Source organism: Camellia sinensis, chromosome 5 (assembly GCF_055761805.1).
Source record: "Camellia sinensis isolate YWXY chromosome 5, ASM5576180v1, whole genome shotgun sequence".
Taxonomy (NCBI): domain Eukaryota; kingdom Viridiplantae; phylum Streptophyta; class Magnoliopsida; order Ericales; family Theaceae; genus Camellia; species Camellia sinensis.
Window position 1 is genome coordinate 57,040,442 of NC_138965.1, and position 17,546 is coordinate 57,057,987.

Genomic DNA, 17,546 nt, shown 5'->3' on the forward strand with positions numbered 1-17,546 from the left:
CCAATGAAAATGCAATGCAAAGAACATATATATGTAGATAAAATTCCATATCATGAAGTTTGAGTCAAGTTCTCTAATTTTCCCAGTGGAGTCGCCAGAAATTGTAGCTTACTTTTCATGCTCCTTTCGGATATGATAGCCCTATAGTTCGGACTCCCGTAGTTCTGAATCTGATTTCACAAGTGCAATGTAAAATAGATAAACACAAATGAGTCCAAATCTAGTAATTCTTTTGAAAAATCGATTTTGAATCAAAAATGCCAAAAATGGACTGCATTGCCAGATTTTAGAGTCACCACCTAAATATTTTTGAAAAATTTAGGAAACCCGTGACTCATGCCAAAGGCCACTTATCCGTCATCACCAAAGTGTCTTGGCTCGGGAACTTAGGTATGAGAGGGAAAGGTCATGAATTGAGCATCCCACTCGTTTGATCAAAGATCGGCCTATACTAATCATGATGTGATTCTTGTTTACATTATATGCTCTTGTTCCGATTATTTAGGCTATGTTACTATGTGCTGCACAGAAGTATAGTCTAATTTGCAAAAGTTAAAACATTTGATTTTATGCTTGTTTTGAAAATGTTTTGAATATGTACCACTTGAAAAAGCAATCTCATATGTACATTTAAGCAAATCATCCTAACTTAAACAATTGGCCTTCATCCAAAGGCATTCAAAACATGTATATCACTTAAACACTTAGTCTCATGGAAAACATGCTTGATATGACAACAATCACACACATGCGATATGCTAAAGCAATAATTGCTCACTTCGTACTCCAAGGCAAGCCAAAAGAAACAAAAGAGTTAGAAAAAAATGTATGATAGCATGTATGATAGCATGCGATGGCTAAGGCAACACACGCAAAAATGCAGCTAGTAGGTCTGGTTGTTTAATATGTCATGTAAATCACTTTGATAGCATGCGGTGAAGCACGTATTCAAGGAAGTAATAAATGACAATGCCGTTAGAATGATGAACTGAACCTTAGGCATGCAAGACAAATGGATGCAAACCATGGAAAATGCTAAGAGAAACATGATGTTCTATGCTATCCATTATAAGCGGGTAAATAAAAGGGAGAAAAAAATAGGGGTTGGAAGACATACACATTATTATATATTTGTCCTCGCTCAGGAGGGTCCGAATGAATGTCCTAGCTAATTACTACGAACTACCTAGCTATTACAAACCAAATGAAATTAATTAATTACACTAGCTATTTATTTACAAATTAAGATTAACTAGTATTACAACGAGCTATTAGAATTAAGCTAATTAATCACAATACAAAACTAAGTTAATTAACTATTATGGGCCCTGAGAAATGAGGGATGACTCATGCATGCACGCGGATTTCCACCCAAAAATGCTCTTTGTTCTGCTGCCAAGATGCTTTTGTTGCACAGCCAGAAAATTGAACTATTTTTTTTTTTTTGCCTTAGCCTTTGCTTTGTTTTGCAGGAAAAAGGACACTGCCTAGCTGAAAAAGGTGGCTGGCCGACCAAAAGAAGTGGTCGGCCATACAGTAAAGTGGCCGGCTAGCCACTAATGTTTGGTACTGCCCTACTGCAACACACAAGAAACAGAGGACAAACGGAGTATTTTCAGGGGAAGTATGTCCACCCTGCCTCTCTTTATCATCAAATAGATCAAATGAGAGGTAGGCTTGATTCGCTAGCCATCAGTCGATGCAAATTCATTGCATGATAGCTTATGAATCAAGGGATACAATTTCGATAAATGACAAGGAAAGACTCATGAACCTCCTCCCTGTCATGGATTTGATCAATGAAAGTGGTTGATCTTTAATCTTGAGCCATTTTCATCACTAACAAGTATGAAATGATTCAAGACTCAATGGGTTCAACTATTGTCCGATTGAACCCCAAACTTGATTTTATTATCTTGTTCCATTTTAGCCTAATTTTATTACCTCTTTTAATTGCCTTTCCATTCCTTAATCATTTTAGTCCAAAAATGATAGTTAAGGCCACTAAATGGAGAAGAGTGTCAAACAAAGGGTTGTTTTAGGCATGTGAGAAAGGTCATGTCGTTAGTAATGAACCTTCGAAGAGATTAAACCATTAAGCACAAGGATCTCTATCTCAAGCATAAACAATACTTATTTGAAACAACTCTCAAAGAAAAGAAAAAGCTAAGAAAAGAGAGAGGTTGTAGAGGTGTTTAGAGGTGCACACAAGTATGGAAAACACTAAATAAAGGCTATCAACTCAAATAGGTTGGTGTCTAATACCTAAAACACCAAACCTATGAGGACCATTACACTAGAAGCATGCTATACAAAGCGTAAATGGAATAATCAACCTAAAACAATCAAAAATAGCACTAAAATTCACATGGAAAAAGTATGAAAAAATAGAACTAGTAAACAAGCACAAGGAGGGGTGGCAAACCCATTCATTTTTAGGACTTCAAAACCACATTTCTAGCCTCTGAAAATCTCTGAAATCCAATGGGAAAAAGCTCAAAAAAAACTAATGGAAAGATGGGAAACACAAGGGCAATAGCTTGGAATGCAAGGTACAAAGAAGGGTGGTCCACCCCTCTACCTTGGGAAGCTTTTAACCACAAGTTTCACCCATTAAAAGCAGTTGAAAAATGACCCAAAAACAACAAGTACAGATGGTAAATAAATAAGGGAAAGAAGCTAGGAATTATACCTCTTGAAGAGGAGAAACACCTTGAGTTATATACCACCAATTTCTCACCCTTAAGAGCTAATATTTGAGCCCAACAACCTTAGAAAAGAGCCCTAAAAATCTGGTTTAGGAAGTCTAGGTAAGGTGTGTATAGGTTGCAAGGAAGAGAGAGAGATATTTTTTCTAAGAATTTTTCTTCTCCAAAATTTTCTAACCTAATTTTATGAGAGGGGGTCAAGTATATATAGAAAATTATGTTAGGCTCTCAGAAATATTAGTATAGAAATAGCTGGTGCAGTGCATGCACCTATGGAGATAGTTGGCACAATTGGCAAAAATATCTGGTTTTACTAACACAAGTGGCCGGCCAGCCACTAAGGGGACGACCATACACTCACATCTGGCCGGCCGGCTACCAAGTGGCCTGCAGGCCTCTGGGTGCTCAGGCTTGGTCAAGCTTGGAAAAACTCTTGTTTTGGTCCAAAAATGGTGCAAGGTTTGTAGGCTTTTGAGGCTCAAAATCAAGGCTTTCTGTTAAGGAAATCGATCGGTTGATGAGCATATAAATTTATCATCGAGTGATCAATCGGTGGCACCTAAGTCTTAAGGGCGGTCAAAAATGGGATGTCTACAGTTGCCCCTCCTTGACAAAGCTCGACGGTATGAAATGACGTGAGTGAATGTCAAATCCCAGAGACGACCCATTTTGACAAGGCCGTAAAACTTGGGCAAGCAATCAAGACATAAATTAAATTGGTTTCACCCAAGGGTTGCCTACGTATCCCTTTGCAAGGAATCAAACCAATGTAGGTCAGGGGCTAAATGCAAAGTAATAAACGAAAGATGCTATGCAACAACTAAGAATCCAAATGAGTATACCGCTCAAAAATTATGAAAACGAGATTCAAAACAATGCAACAAATGAAATCAACAAACGAGAGCAATGTTAACTATGCTTCCGCACACAAGAAACAATCCCAACTACACCCTCGTGGAGAGAGGTTAACAAGAGATGAGCCCAAACTACACTTCTACGTAGAGAGGCGAGAAACAAACCAAATTACACTACTGCGTAAAGTGGTTAACAAGAAACAATCCTAACTACACTTCCACGCAGAAAGGAACAAAACAACCCCAACTATACTACCGCATAGAGGAGTACAAGAACGAACCATGCTACACTTCCACGTAGCGAACAAGAGCAACCAAACTACACTACCGTGTAGCACGGTGATCCTAACTACACTTTTGTGTAGAAAGGAGAACAATAACAACCCAAACTACACTACCGTATAGAGAGGTAATCCTAACTACACTTCTGCGTAGCGAGGAACAAAACAAACCAAGCCACACTACCACGTGGCGAGATAATCCTAACCACATTTCCGCGTAGTGAGGAACAAAACAAACCAAGCCATACTATCGCGTGGTGAGATAATCCTAACTACACTTTCGCATAGAGAGGACAAAAGCAAACCAAGCCACACTACCGCATGGCGAGATAATCCTAACTACACTTCCATGTAGAGAGAAAAGAAAACCAAGCCACACTACCGCGTGGCGAGAAACAAGATCACCCATGCTACACTACTGCGTAGCGTGGTGATCCTAACTACACTTCCACATAGAGAGGATAATAGAAAACCAAGCCACCCTGCCGCGTGGCAAGGTAAAGGACAAACCAAGCCACACTACTGTGTGGTGAGGTAAAAAGGAGGGAACCCAAATCATACTCTCATGACAAGGGTAAACACCACAATGCACATTAATATGACACAATGTGACGTAATTGAACATCAACATGATAACAACTCATATTCCATGCAACATAAGATGTAATGCAAGTTCTATACAAATAGGATACAATGCACACATGCAGCGTAAGAGGTATATGAGAACACATATTCTATGCAAAAGATATGCGAATCGAAAAAACGGACAAAAGCGATGTTTGCCAACGACCTCCAACTTACCGCTTGGAGCTTTTGCAAAATGCTCAAACAGGACACAACTTGCTCACATTTAAAATCAGGGCACATTCATGCATCGGAGGCACAATGAGATTCAGAACGATGCAACCGGAACACAAGTTCGTGATCTTCAGAAACTAAATCTATGGAGCATAAAATTCAATCTTTGAACATAACCATCACTCGAGGCACCGCTAATAACCCCTTCAAAGCTTGTTCTCCTATTTTATGGATGTTCACCGTAATGTATTGGCTGGAGATATCATCTTAATTTACTTCTCTGGTGAATTTTCTAGAAGGAATTTTATTCTTATTGTTGATTGTTGGGATCAATTACATAACTTGACTTTTGCATCCAAACGTAGTATTGTTGCTAAAGTATGAGATAACATCCAAATTAGTTATTGGTGGTGCGATGAAGTCATGGATGGCCCTGTTGCTTTATTGTTCATTAAGCCCTCATTTGACAACTACGTGTTTTAGCTCAAAAGTTAAAAAATTACTATAAGTTTTCACATCACTCTCTCTACTTTTCTGCACATCTTTTCGTAAAAATTTAAAAATTACTAAAATGACTTATTCCCAAATGAGGCCTAAGATTCTGCTTTATCGTCCATAGACTTGTTATTTTAACATATATAGCATGGAAACTCCACTACCATATGACCATCCAAAAGCCCAAATAAATGTAATAGAATGTCAATAATTATGGGTTGTTTTGGAAAGATGGTTAAAAGCTGACCTTTTGGCTTTTTTGAGTTTTTTTTTTTGAAAAAAAAGTCTAAAAAATGTGAGAGATGATGTGATCCAAAATGGATTAAAAGTTGAAAAATGACTTTTAACCATCTTCCCAAAATAACCCTATGTTAGCTATGAAGCCACCGAAGCACTATTTGGGCTAGGCTACAAAACAAGGGAAGCATTTAATTTCTCTCCTTGAAATTATTTATTATTGACTTTTGCGATATGCATAAATTTTCTATAATTTCGGGTGTGGAGATATTTATATCAATTATTATCGTGAATTTTTATTATATAAAGAGTATGAATTTTATGTATTATTACTCCGCACATGAAGATATTTTATTATGTATTACGTTGGATTTTGGTTATCTATAGAGCATTATTTTATGTATTATTACTCCAACCACAAAGAATTTTTATATACCTAGTGTGGATGGTGACAGTTATTTGATCAGATATGTTGCTGGATTTAGAATATATTTGAATAAATTATTTGGGTCAAATATGCTGAGATGGAATCAACTTTTTATAAATCACAGGGGCAAGATGAATTACGCTACGTCTTGATTAAAACTTTAAAAATCTTTGCCAAACGACGTTTTGCTTGGCAAAGTAGGTTAGTAGGGTAGGTTGGAATGTTTGACCAATTTCAAAAATATTTGCCGAGCAGCATTTTGCCCTGCAAAGTAGGTTGGCAAGTTTGACCAACTTTGAAAACTTTTATCGAGCGGCATTTTGCTTGGCAAAGTAAGCAAAGTAGGTTGGCAGGTTTGACCAATTTTGAAAATCTTTGCCGAGCGACATTTTGCCCGACAAAGTAGGTTGATAGGTTTGACCAACTTTGAAAATCTTTGTTGAGTGGCATTTTACTCGGCAGAGTAGGTTGGCAAGTTTGACAAACTTTGAAAGTCTTTACCGAGTGATATTTTGTTCAGCAAAGTAAGTTAGTAAGTTTGACCAACTTTGAAAATCTTTACCAAGCGACATTTTGCTTGACAAAGTAGGTTGGTTGTTTGTCCAACAGTGGGATTCCTTGCCAAGCAAATTTTGCTCGCCAAGATGCAAGTTAGTGTTTTGGTAGTTCTTAGCTAGGCTAGGCATTTTTGGAATAAGTCCTAATGAGGTTTGGCATTCTTGGAATAAGTTTTAGTAGGGTTAGGCATTTTCAAAATAAGTTAGACATTATTGGAATAAGCCCTTGCGCCAGTACATCGTTCTACCTAGGCAATATTAACAACATAAAGCTTCCACTCTTTCACTAGGCTCAAAGAGAATGAAAGCGTGGGGCAATTGAGAGGCAATAAAAATAACCACAAGAATTATGTGGGTCCAAGCACACATGGCATGGTTATGGATTATCACATCACATTCTTATCAAATACTACATTAGTATTTTATGTTGTGTAAAGCTCATCAGGACATGAAGTCTTATCGATATAGAAGTCTTAAACAACCAGAAATTTTTTGGGATATAGGACTTCTCGAACATTCAAACTACTTCTTAGGTATGTCACTAGATATTATAAATAGGCAACACTCCCATGGGTTGAGGTACACGATTTCTTTCTATGAATTTGTCCATTAAATATTTTGATAATATTGGAGGACTGACTTGGGCATTGGAGGGCCCTGGGCTAAGGCTGGGGGTGTTTTGTCTCGTAGATGGAGATCATGTGATGGCACTGATCATTTTCTTTGTTGGATCTCTTCATCATCAAATACAGTATTTTTTGTGAATGGAGCTTCTAATAAACATTAATCTAGACTTGGAATTGTGCTCATCCCGCCAGATGGCCTGGCTATTGAACAGACGATTAGACTTGGGGTTGCCAACATCCAATAATGAAGTAGAGTACAAAACGCTCCTAGCCGGTCTGAAATCTGCCCTTCGGATGAAGTCTACCTAGCTAATAATGTATAGCAACTCCCAATTGGTGGTTAACCAAATATCTGGTGAGTATAAAGCGAAAGACGATAGGATAGCCAAGTATCAAAAGCTAGTTAGAGCAGAGATCAAGAAGTTTGAAGTTGTCCGGATAGAACAAATCGACCGAGATGAAAATTGTAAGGCAGATGAGTTGGCCAGTTTTGCATCAATGTCAAACACCTCCATGCCAAACCCTTTGCTAATTGACTTTCTATGTGATGCCCAAAAAATTGGAACATAATAGAATATATTAATAATAAATATAGGGTTTATCTAAGATTACAAAATAGGAAACGTCACTAATGAGTCCTTTGGTTAATAACCACGTAAGATCCCAGGAAGGTCGGCAGAGTCAATATAGCCTCCCTTCAAAGTCCAACCACCTTAGGTAGCAAAGCTACCCTTTTGACAGATCTTAACAAGATTTTAATACAAGGTCTATATGAGTCGACGAGAAAATAAGGAATAGGTAATATAAAAGATATATATAGATATATAATAATTTCAAAATCATGTCTTAAATACAACATAGGATCTATCACTTACAATCTCAAAACACATTTACAAACTAGTTTCTAATCCTCCTAGGGTTTTCATACGTCCTCAAATGCTTCAACTTTGCCTTCGATCGGTTTAATAGTCTTCAATACCTGGCAAGAAATGTCATGAGTTTTGAATACCTAGTAAACACACACACACCTTGTCCCTTTTTCCCAATCCAATACACCATCACATTTATAACAAGCAAGTAATGAAGCATGATATTCAAGTCAATAACAAGGATTACAAGGTTAGATGTTAGTATTCTAGAAATCCGCCAAAGAGATTTCATCATCCCAACTGCAAGAATTGGACACCAGACTATTCAGAACTCCTCATTTTGCTACTTTCTTGCAGAACTTACCTCGGATGTCTACCAATGGTAATATATCACATAGCGCCAACCATAGGGCCTCAAAAGGGACAGTGAAAAGAAAAATGTTTTATCACCCTCAATCCAACCTTATCCTTCAAATTTTTTTTTATCGTCCTGAATGTCCCATCTGGACTCAACCTTATCTCACCAATCAAACCATTGCAAAGAATTCTAATACGTTCGTTCTATTCTAGGATTTACGCGATAATCGCTTGTGGAAGACTTAACCTTCAATTAGGGAGCACATCCCATCAATCCATACATAACACATTATCATCTCTTCATTATCTAAGTGATTGAAAACCCAGTACCACCCCAATTAAGGTTTCCATTGAGTTAGATGTCTTAAATTAAAGTTAGAAGAACCTAACAAGATGGTAATATCCACATAAGCATGAGCATCAACAAATGAAGAAGATAAGGAACATAACCATAGTACATGCAATATCATACCAAGACATGATCATGTACTAATAAGCATATTCATGAACACAAGAGCATAAAACACCCATGCAAACAGAATTTCCAAATTCAGTGAAACCTAAAGATTAAAATTGAAACGGATATTTTAGATTTTCCCAAGCCTAGACTTCCTATAGTTCGTAGAGAATTTTATCTAGTTGTTAGAACATATTTTCAGAAATGGAATAGCTTTTCTAAATTTTTAGTTATTTAAGAAACACTCCAGTGCTGTCCAGATTCGTCGACCGTTACAAAAATTTGATTTTCTTAGAAATTTTTCTTGAAAGATAACTCTTTAAGGAAGTTTTTGACATAAAACTGAGGTCCAAGATAGTTTTCTAAATTTTTCTATAATTTTCGAAAGTTGGTTGTAAAACAATTTTTTCATGCACAATACTCAAAATAAGAAGATTGGTGAGAAAAGAGGTCAACTAAGAGAAAATTTTCACTTCTTTTGTGATGAAAACATACTAAATAATGTGTTGATAACTTAGATTTATAAAGTGGTGGTATGCCTTTGGAAATAATGTAAGATATGGGAAGAAAAATGTAGTTTTGCATTTATGAAGAGAAAATATGAGTAGAAGAAGGATCAAGCCCAATTCATCAACTTTGAACACATGAACACCATTAAAAAACATATGAAAATATTATTTCAAGACTCTAATAACATGTATTTGAAAAAGGAAAATAAAAGAAAGAGTTGTGTTGTGGCTTACTTGAGACTTGGTTGGTTAACTAACAAGACCTTCTCTTTCTTTCCTTTCTTCCACCACGCTCACCCTCTTCCCCTCTCTTCCTCTCAGCCAAATGAAGTGTTTTTATGTGTGTTCTTGTATGTAAAATGCTAAGGGTGAGGTTTCTTTTATAGAAAAATTGGTGCAAAAGGTCTAAAGTGCCCATTGGTTAGAATTGGATTTGATATTTTAGATTTACTTGGAATCTAATGGAATGGTGAATAATTAGAGGCCTTAATTATACAATTAATCATGATCTAGTTAGGATTTGGTTAGGAGTGGACTTAGGGTGGATGCATGGTTCCATGTTTTGGGGATACTTGCCAACTCTTTTCCTTGATTTCATGGACATGGTTTGAAAAAGTAGCATAATTTTCTATACCCTAGGGTGGCTGGCCACGTGGACTGATTTGAGGCAATTAATTTATTTTTTTTCTTGTGTACAATTGTTGGAAATTGCAAAATATAATGTATAATATAGGTTTAAAGGTACAAGTGTGTGTGTATATATATATATATATATTAGTACTAGTTTGGGGTCAATTAGCAATTTAATAAAAATGTGAGGGCTTTGGGTTTAATTCATGTATTGGAACATTTATTTAAATGCAATATTTAATTTAATTAGGATCTGGAACTTCAATTTGGTTAAATTTTCTTTATTTCTAATTAAATGGTGAGTCGCAGTGAGAACCGAAAGCCTAGGGTTTTTTATTAGAAAATATAGTTAGGGAATTAATTTAATTATTATTAGGGCTTTGGAATGATCCCTGCTTTTCTGGGTTCAATCAAGATTTTTAAGTTTTCGGTTGGCGCACGTTTTCGGCTCTACAGCTAAAATTGAAAATAAATAAGGGAATGGGGGTCTTTATTGAAATAGTTCAAAAGTAAGGGTGTAAATAAAATTACAAAGGTCAGCGGCCTCATAGTTAAATAATTAATATTAGCGTGTAAAAACAATTACTAAGCTATCGGGGTCGATTTGATTTTGTACGGGTTTATTCGCGATGTGTGTTCGTTTCTAGGGTTAACTTTGTGAATAAATGAAGAACTAAGGGCTTTATTATAATAACTCAAAATTTAGGGACATAATAGGGTTTACAAAAGTCAGGGGTCTCACATTGTACCCAGGCCAAGCATTGAAGAACCCGAAGCGGTAAAGGTACTGTGCGCCAAGCTAGGACCCTCTTGAATGGACCCTATCATCACCTTTCTGAAAAACAGGATCTTGCCAGAAAACAAGAATGAGGTGAACAAATTCGAGCATAGTCACAGTGGTTCTGACTTTTCCTATCATTGACGCTGTATAAAAAGTCTTTTAGAGGGCCGCACTTGAAGTGTGTCCACTCTATCAAGGTTGAGGCCTTTCTGTTTGAAATTCATGAAGAAATATGTGGAAGTCATCAAGGGAAGAAATTATTGGCTTATTAAGCTATTTCGCAAGGATATTGGTGGCTATGCATGCAGGTAGATTCAGAGAAGTCTGCCAGGAAGTGTGAAAAGTGTTAGAAGTTTGTGTACCAAATCCACCAACAAACCAGAAAACTCTTGCTTGTGACCAGTCCTTGGCCTTTCGCCATGTGGGGTTTAGACATAGTGGCACCACTCTCAACAACACCGGGCAACATGAAGTTCTTCATTGCAGTGACAAACTATGTCATTAAGTGGGTTGAAGTAGAAGTACTTGTATCTATCAAAGAGAAGAACGTGAAGAAATATGTATGGCAGAACATCATTACACAGTTTGAAATTCCTAAGGCTTTGAAATCATACAATGACACTCAGTTCAATGGAAGGATCTTAGAGGTTTCTGTGAAGAGCACAAGATAGATTTCTACAACTCCACACCGGCATATCCTTAGACCAATGGTCAGGCTGAAACGTCAAACAAGGCAATCCTGGATGGCTTGAAGAAAAAGTTAGAAAAAGCAAAAGGAAAGTGGGTTGAAGAACTACCCCACGTCTTGTGGGCCTACCAAACTACCCCAAGACAGTCGACCGAGGAAACGTCATTCACCTAGCTTATGGCACGGAGGCTATTATCCCTTTGGAGATTGGCCTTCGCACTATCAGAAGTGACAATTTTGACCCAGACTTGAACGGTGAAGTGATAGCCTTGGAACTTGATCTTGTGAAGGAAAGAAGGGAGAAAACTCTAATCTACATAACGTCTTACTAGCAAGAGCTATCCATAAAATATAACAAAACCATGCATCCAAGGAAATTAAAAGTTGACGATTAGATTCTATGGAAAGTCATAGGCAACACTGTGGTCCCTGCTGAGGGCAAGCTAGGACCTAACTGGGAATGTCCATACAAAGTAGTGGGGTTAGCTGGAAAGGGATTATACAACTTAGAAGATATGGATGGCCGAGCTGTGCCAAGACCGTGGAATACAACCAATTTAAAGTTGTTTTATTTCTAGCTTTTACACTTGTAATTTTTCCTCTCTTTTAGCTCGACATTAATAAAATAAGTAGACTATTTTCTTTTCAGACTTTGTTTTATTGTAACTCCACTATATGATTGTAACGAATATAGATTTCCCTAAGTAGGCTAACTTAGCAGTTGTAGAACGGCCCAGGGGTAACTACTTCAATATGAACTTTGGAAAAAAAAAATCTTTGCCCGAGTAATTAGCTCGACAAAGTAGGTTGGCAGAATTGTCTAACTTTAGAAAATTTTTGCCCGGCTAGTTTGTTAACAAAGTAGGTTGGCAGATTTGTCCAACTTTGGAAAAAAATCTTTGCTTGGCTGGTTAGCTCGGCAAAGTAGGTTGGCAAAATTGTCCAACTTTGAAAAATCTTTACCCAGCTGGTTAGCTTGGCAAAGTAGGTTGGCAGATTTGTATAACTTTGAGAAAAATCTTTGTTCGATTGGTTAGCTTGACAAAGTAGGTTGGTAGGATTGTCCAACTTTGAAAAATCTTTGCCTAGCTGATTAGCTTGGCAAAGTAGGTCGGCAGGTTTTCTAACTTTGAGAAAAATCTTTTCCTGGCTAGTTAGTTCAGCAAAGTAGGTTGGCAAAATTGTCTAACTTTGGAAAATCTTTGCCCGGCTGTTTAGCTCGACAAAGTAGGTAAGGTTGGCAGGATTGTCCAGCTTTGGAAAATCTTTGACTGAGATGGTTAGCTCGGAAAAGAAGGTTAGCAAGTTTGTCTAACTTCGAAAAATCCTTGATTGAGCCAATCTGCTCGGCCAAATAAGCATTTAAGTCTTAATGGAATATAAAAACAAACATGGTGAGCAAAAAGTTGTAAAACTTTCATTACGATCAGAATCTATTACAAAAGGGGGGCAGGTAACCCAATTACATCACAAAAAAAACCAAGGGAAAAAAGGGTTAATGCGCAGTCAGATGTTTGAGGTCTCTTTTTCAGCACCATCCCCAACCATTAGGTCAGTGATCGTTTCCTTAACACTGGGCTAACTCTGGCCAACTCTTACAAGCCGAGCAACTGCATCGATACCCTGGTCCACCGGGCTATCCTCTTTGTCTTTTGCAAACATTTTTTGTTGTACATCGTTGGTATACTCTGCATGTAGTTTGGCATAAAGTGATGAGGGATGTCCATGAAGGCCTCAAAGTCCACGACTTGACCTAGTTTCTCGGTCGCCACTTTTCAGCCACACTTGAAGAAGATGTTTTTGGCGGCCTCACATCGGCGAGCGTACACGTTTTAACCATCCGTGTAGCCTTTGTCCTCAGCTCTCTTTATATCCTTTTCAAGCGCATTGATCTGAGCCTCATAATTGTCTTTGAGCTTCTTTAGCTCGTCGAAGTATCTATTTTTCTTGTCTGCCATGGCCTTCTTCTCACTTTCATCAGCCGTACAAACTTGCTCAGCTAGTTGGTCCCATTCGGTGCTGAGGTCAGCCAGATGCATCTTTAGATTTTTCAACTGAGCCTCATTCTTATTGTTGTCAGCAATGGCCGCCTTCAAGGTCTTCCTCAAGTCCATCATGCTCTGATGTATAGCATAACTAGTTTGCACAGCCTGCAAAACATGATAGATGTTAAAAAAAATTAAGCAAATAGATGAATGTGAAAAGAAAAAGAGACTTAAGACTTACTAAGACCATAGAATTGGTAGCTGACCCGATGGCTTTTAGGTCAGACAGCTGCTCGTGTCTTTCAATGCCTACAGGCAAATATAGCCCCTTGACTAGATTGAAGGCTAGTTGGTTATCCTTATCGGTATGGATTGATTCATCCGCAGGCACAATACTACTTTTATAGCTTAGCATCAGTGCCCATACTGGGAGGGCAGAGGGGTTAGCCTACTCGGTCTCATCTGCCTTGAGTTAGACATCCAAGTCAAATTGGTTAGTGCCCTGAAACTCGATCTCTTCTTTGTCCACCAAATGTTGCTCGGTGGACGTGGTTTGGGCCTTTTTGTTGGGCTGTGATGAAGCAGCCCTCACCATTGGAAGGGCAACGACAACCACTCTCTTTTGTTCGGTTAGCGGTTGTTCGGCTTGTGTGTCCATAGGCGCTGAAGAACTTTGTTCAGTAATAAAAGCCTTGGGAGCTCTTCTCTTGGGCATATCTTTTTCTTCGATTAGGGGAATAAGGTTGATTTTAGGTAGTGAAGGATTTGGTTCTAGTGAAGGCTTTAGGAAAAAATCTGTGACCTTACATTTTCACTTACTGATGTATCGGTAAGTCAGTTTGAAGTTTAGCAGGTTGGTCCAATCTCTATTTTTGTATCTTGAGACGGCGCAGAAAGCATCTTGGTTTGCATTGGCATAAGTTGCCTTCAACAAGTTTATATCTGCCAAAAAAGAGCAAGTGTTAGCTCGGTGCAAAATGAACAAGTGCTTAGCGAAAGGAAAGAATACCGTGTTACTCGTACCAACTGATCCTTTTTTCGTGGTTTATGTACCAGCCCGGTGTTAGGGCTTTGATGGCCTTATAGTAGCCAGAGACCCATAAGAAGTTGTCATAATGTAAGTCTTTGTTCGGTGCCCTCTTGATGATCTTCTCATGGCCTCTTTTTATTTTTAAATAATAGTACCAGCCATCGTCTGTCTGGCCAAGAGAATATTGGTGAAATATCTCGAATAAGCCTAAGTTGAGGCTTAGCCTTTGGTTCAGCTCGGTTATGCCATTTATAATTCGATAAGTGTTTGTGGAGAGTTGGATTGAGAAAAGTCTTGTCCTCCTAAGGAATTCGCATATAATATAGACCATGAAACGTAGTCCTCCCTCAACTATGGATAGTATCGTGAAGGGACAGAACCCTGTTCAGTCCCAGGGCCGAATATCTTTTTTGGCCAGTTCAAAGTATACATTATCTGGGATACTGTAATCCTTGTGGAATTCGGCGATGGCACTGGGGAGCTCACCATAAAGCGGTACTTGCTTATGGGATTTGGTTTTAAGCAATAAATTACAAGGGTTTGTTCGGCTTTTCAGCGCGGTCTCAATTTGGTATATGTTTGCTCGGTCAATAGGTGTCGCAAATGGGCAATTTTAAAGATGTTCCTGACCAATCCTAGTTGAGTTTGCACGGTCAAAAATGAATTGTGTTACGCTCAAGTGTTGACTGAGCTAAAGCAACGGTGTGATTTGACTAAGTATAGTGTGAACTGAGGCCCTAAGGAGTTGCTCGGTTGAAATGAGCGTGCATGTTAAAGTCTTGTTGTTAGCTCGGTCATTGAGTTAGACGTATTGAGCTATGCTAGCTTGGTGGAAACAACAAATGAGGTGTTAGCTCAGTTACGTAGACGAGCAAGGTTTTAGTTTGGTCGTGTGTTATGGCTATGATATAGCCCAGTTTCAGGATGAATGTTATAGCTTGGTCATGTTTTTCTAGTCCGATTGGTTTCTAAAGGTGTTGCAAATATAGAGGTTGTTCGGTTCTAGCATGATTTCGAATCAAATGTATGATCCTTGATCGAGTTTTACCCATATTCATAAGTGTTCATCTCAGAAAAAGGGGCTACAGTTAAACAACAGAGATTTAAGGGTTATCTGGAGTCCTAATCCGGTTTTGGGCATTATTTTACCCGCGTGTCAGTGACTATAGATATTACAACATTGTTTGTGGGTATGATTACCAAGATAATGGACTAAGAATGGCAAGAAGATGAAGAACAATATGAACTTCAATGAAAAAATACTAGAAGGGATGGGAAACTTACAAATCTAGAAGCTAGTTCGGATTCTAATTAGTAGAAATGCTTCGTGGATAATTGCGAATCGGTTGATACAGAATGACAAGTTGGTCTAGGGTTGAACTACAAGAATTTGAAAGGTTGAGAGCTCTGATATTTAGGGTTCAAAATCAGGAAGATGAACAATAGTAGGGGCCTGTTTGTGTGTATGGGTTATATACACATAGAAGGCAGAAAGGCAGAATGATTTGAAATTTGGGAAGATGTATGTGACGGCTATAGTAGTTGTATGGGATCAATCAGTGTGAGCCACATGTCTAGAAAGGGCGTTGTGTTAGTGTGGTTGGTAAACATGCTACATGTATAAATAGACCGCTTTAGACTGAACAGGTTTCGTTCCAAGTAATATTGATTAGCTCGGTGGAATGGAGCACTTTAGCTTGGTTGGACAAAATAATCCCAATCATGCATTGCAAATGGAATTAAGGGGCAATTGAGAGGGTAATTTGTGTATCCAAATTGGACTAAGCTAGGTGAAAGTGGACTTAAGATTTGGGCCGTGTTGGCAAACCGAGCTATGTTTTGGAGATAGCGTAGTTTGGACCGAACAACGGTCAATTTGGTCAAAGAAGGTTGACTGGACTGGTGAATGCCAAGGTTCTAGGACTGAGCTACCTCACAATGGCGGTCAAGGGTTTGATCGAACTAGGAGAAGAGCCGCGCAATGTTAGCATGGTGGCGCGCCATGTAATGCTTGCATGGAGCTGTACGTTGCACAACTAATCTAGAGGCAGACAACAAAGTTAGTTCGGCTACTCAGCTGGAAGCAATACAAAGAGTTGTGCCATCTCACTTGGCTTGCAGTGATGAGAGTGTTAAAGGATAAACATTATCCTTGAGGAATGTAATTCCTAGAAAGACTCTCCAAAGAAAAGCTAGAGTCCTATTAGGATTGTGCCATGCGGAACTTACAAAAGCTCAAACCAAACCTAATCTCACATATTGCAATCATTATTCCTAAATTTATAGAGCTTTTATCTCCTGAGTCTATTTGCTGACTTAGGCATCAGAGGGATTTCCGGCACACACCTGCCAGCTAGCTCACATTTGTGATTTCAGGTGTTACCAAGACGTTTCGAGGAGCACGAGCTTGTTCAACAAGATTATATAGGTGACGATTATTTCGTGCTTGTAAACTTTTAGTTTCTCTTCATCTTCAGTTTCTAAGTGTATTGGCCTATGTGGTTCAAGGTATTCATAATAATGAAAATTATTGGTTGTTTGGTGTAACTTATTTGAGTTGCTTAAAATTTCTTTTTTTGTTCCATGAGCTTGTCATATACTGTTGGGCAGGGCCGACTCTGACTTATTCAAAGCCAAAAGCAACCTTTTAATATAGGGTCTTTTATACATATAAAAAAATAATAAAAAAAAGTCCCAAAACAAGCTTCTAATATGGACTTTGAATGATTTGTTGGCAAAACCGAACCAGTTAGTAATTTAAATTTTATTTTAAATTTTGAACTTTCCTATGGCTAAGTATGAAATATTAGCCGTGTGGATAGGCTAATTACAATGAGTAAGCTTATGATAGACATGAGGTGTTTTTATGACTCTTCAAATGATGGAATCACAGGGATCCAAAATCACATTCACATTCTCATTCCCTCTCAAGATTACTATCATTCAAATATACCCCAAGATTAAGGATTGAAATAATCCAAGCTGGAGTACTAAATAAAAAATGAACAAACTATGACAAGTTAATCACTTAAACATGACCATTTTCACATTTTTAGTTGCAAAATTACTAATCAAACTTGTTTTTATGTAACTTGTCCATCAAATCTGTTCAATCATTCTTGTAACATAATTATTTAATTAATTAATTCCAACCTTGAAAAGTCACTACAACAAAAAGCACATTTGATGACTATTTTTGGCGACCAAATTACAACTTGTCGCCAAAGGATGAAGAATTGGCGACCAATTGTAATATT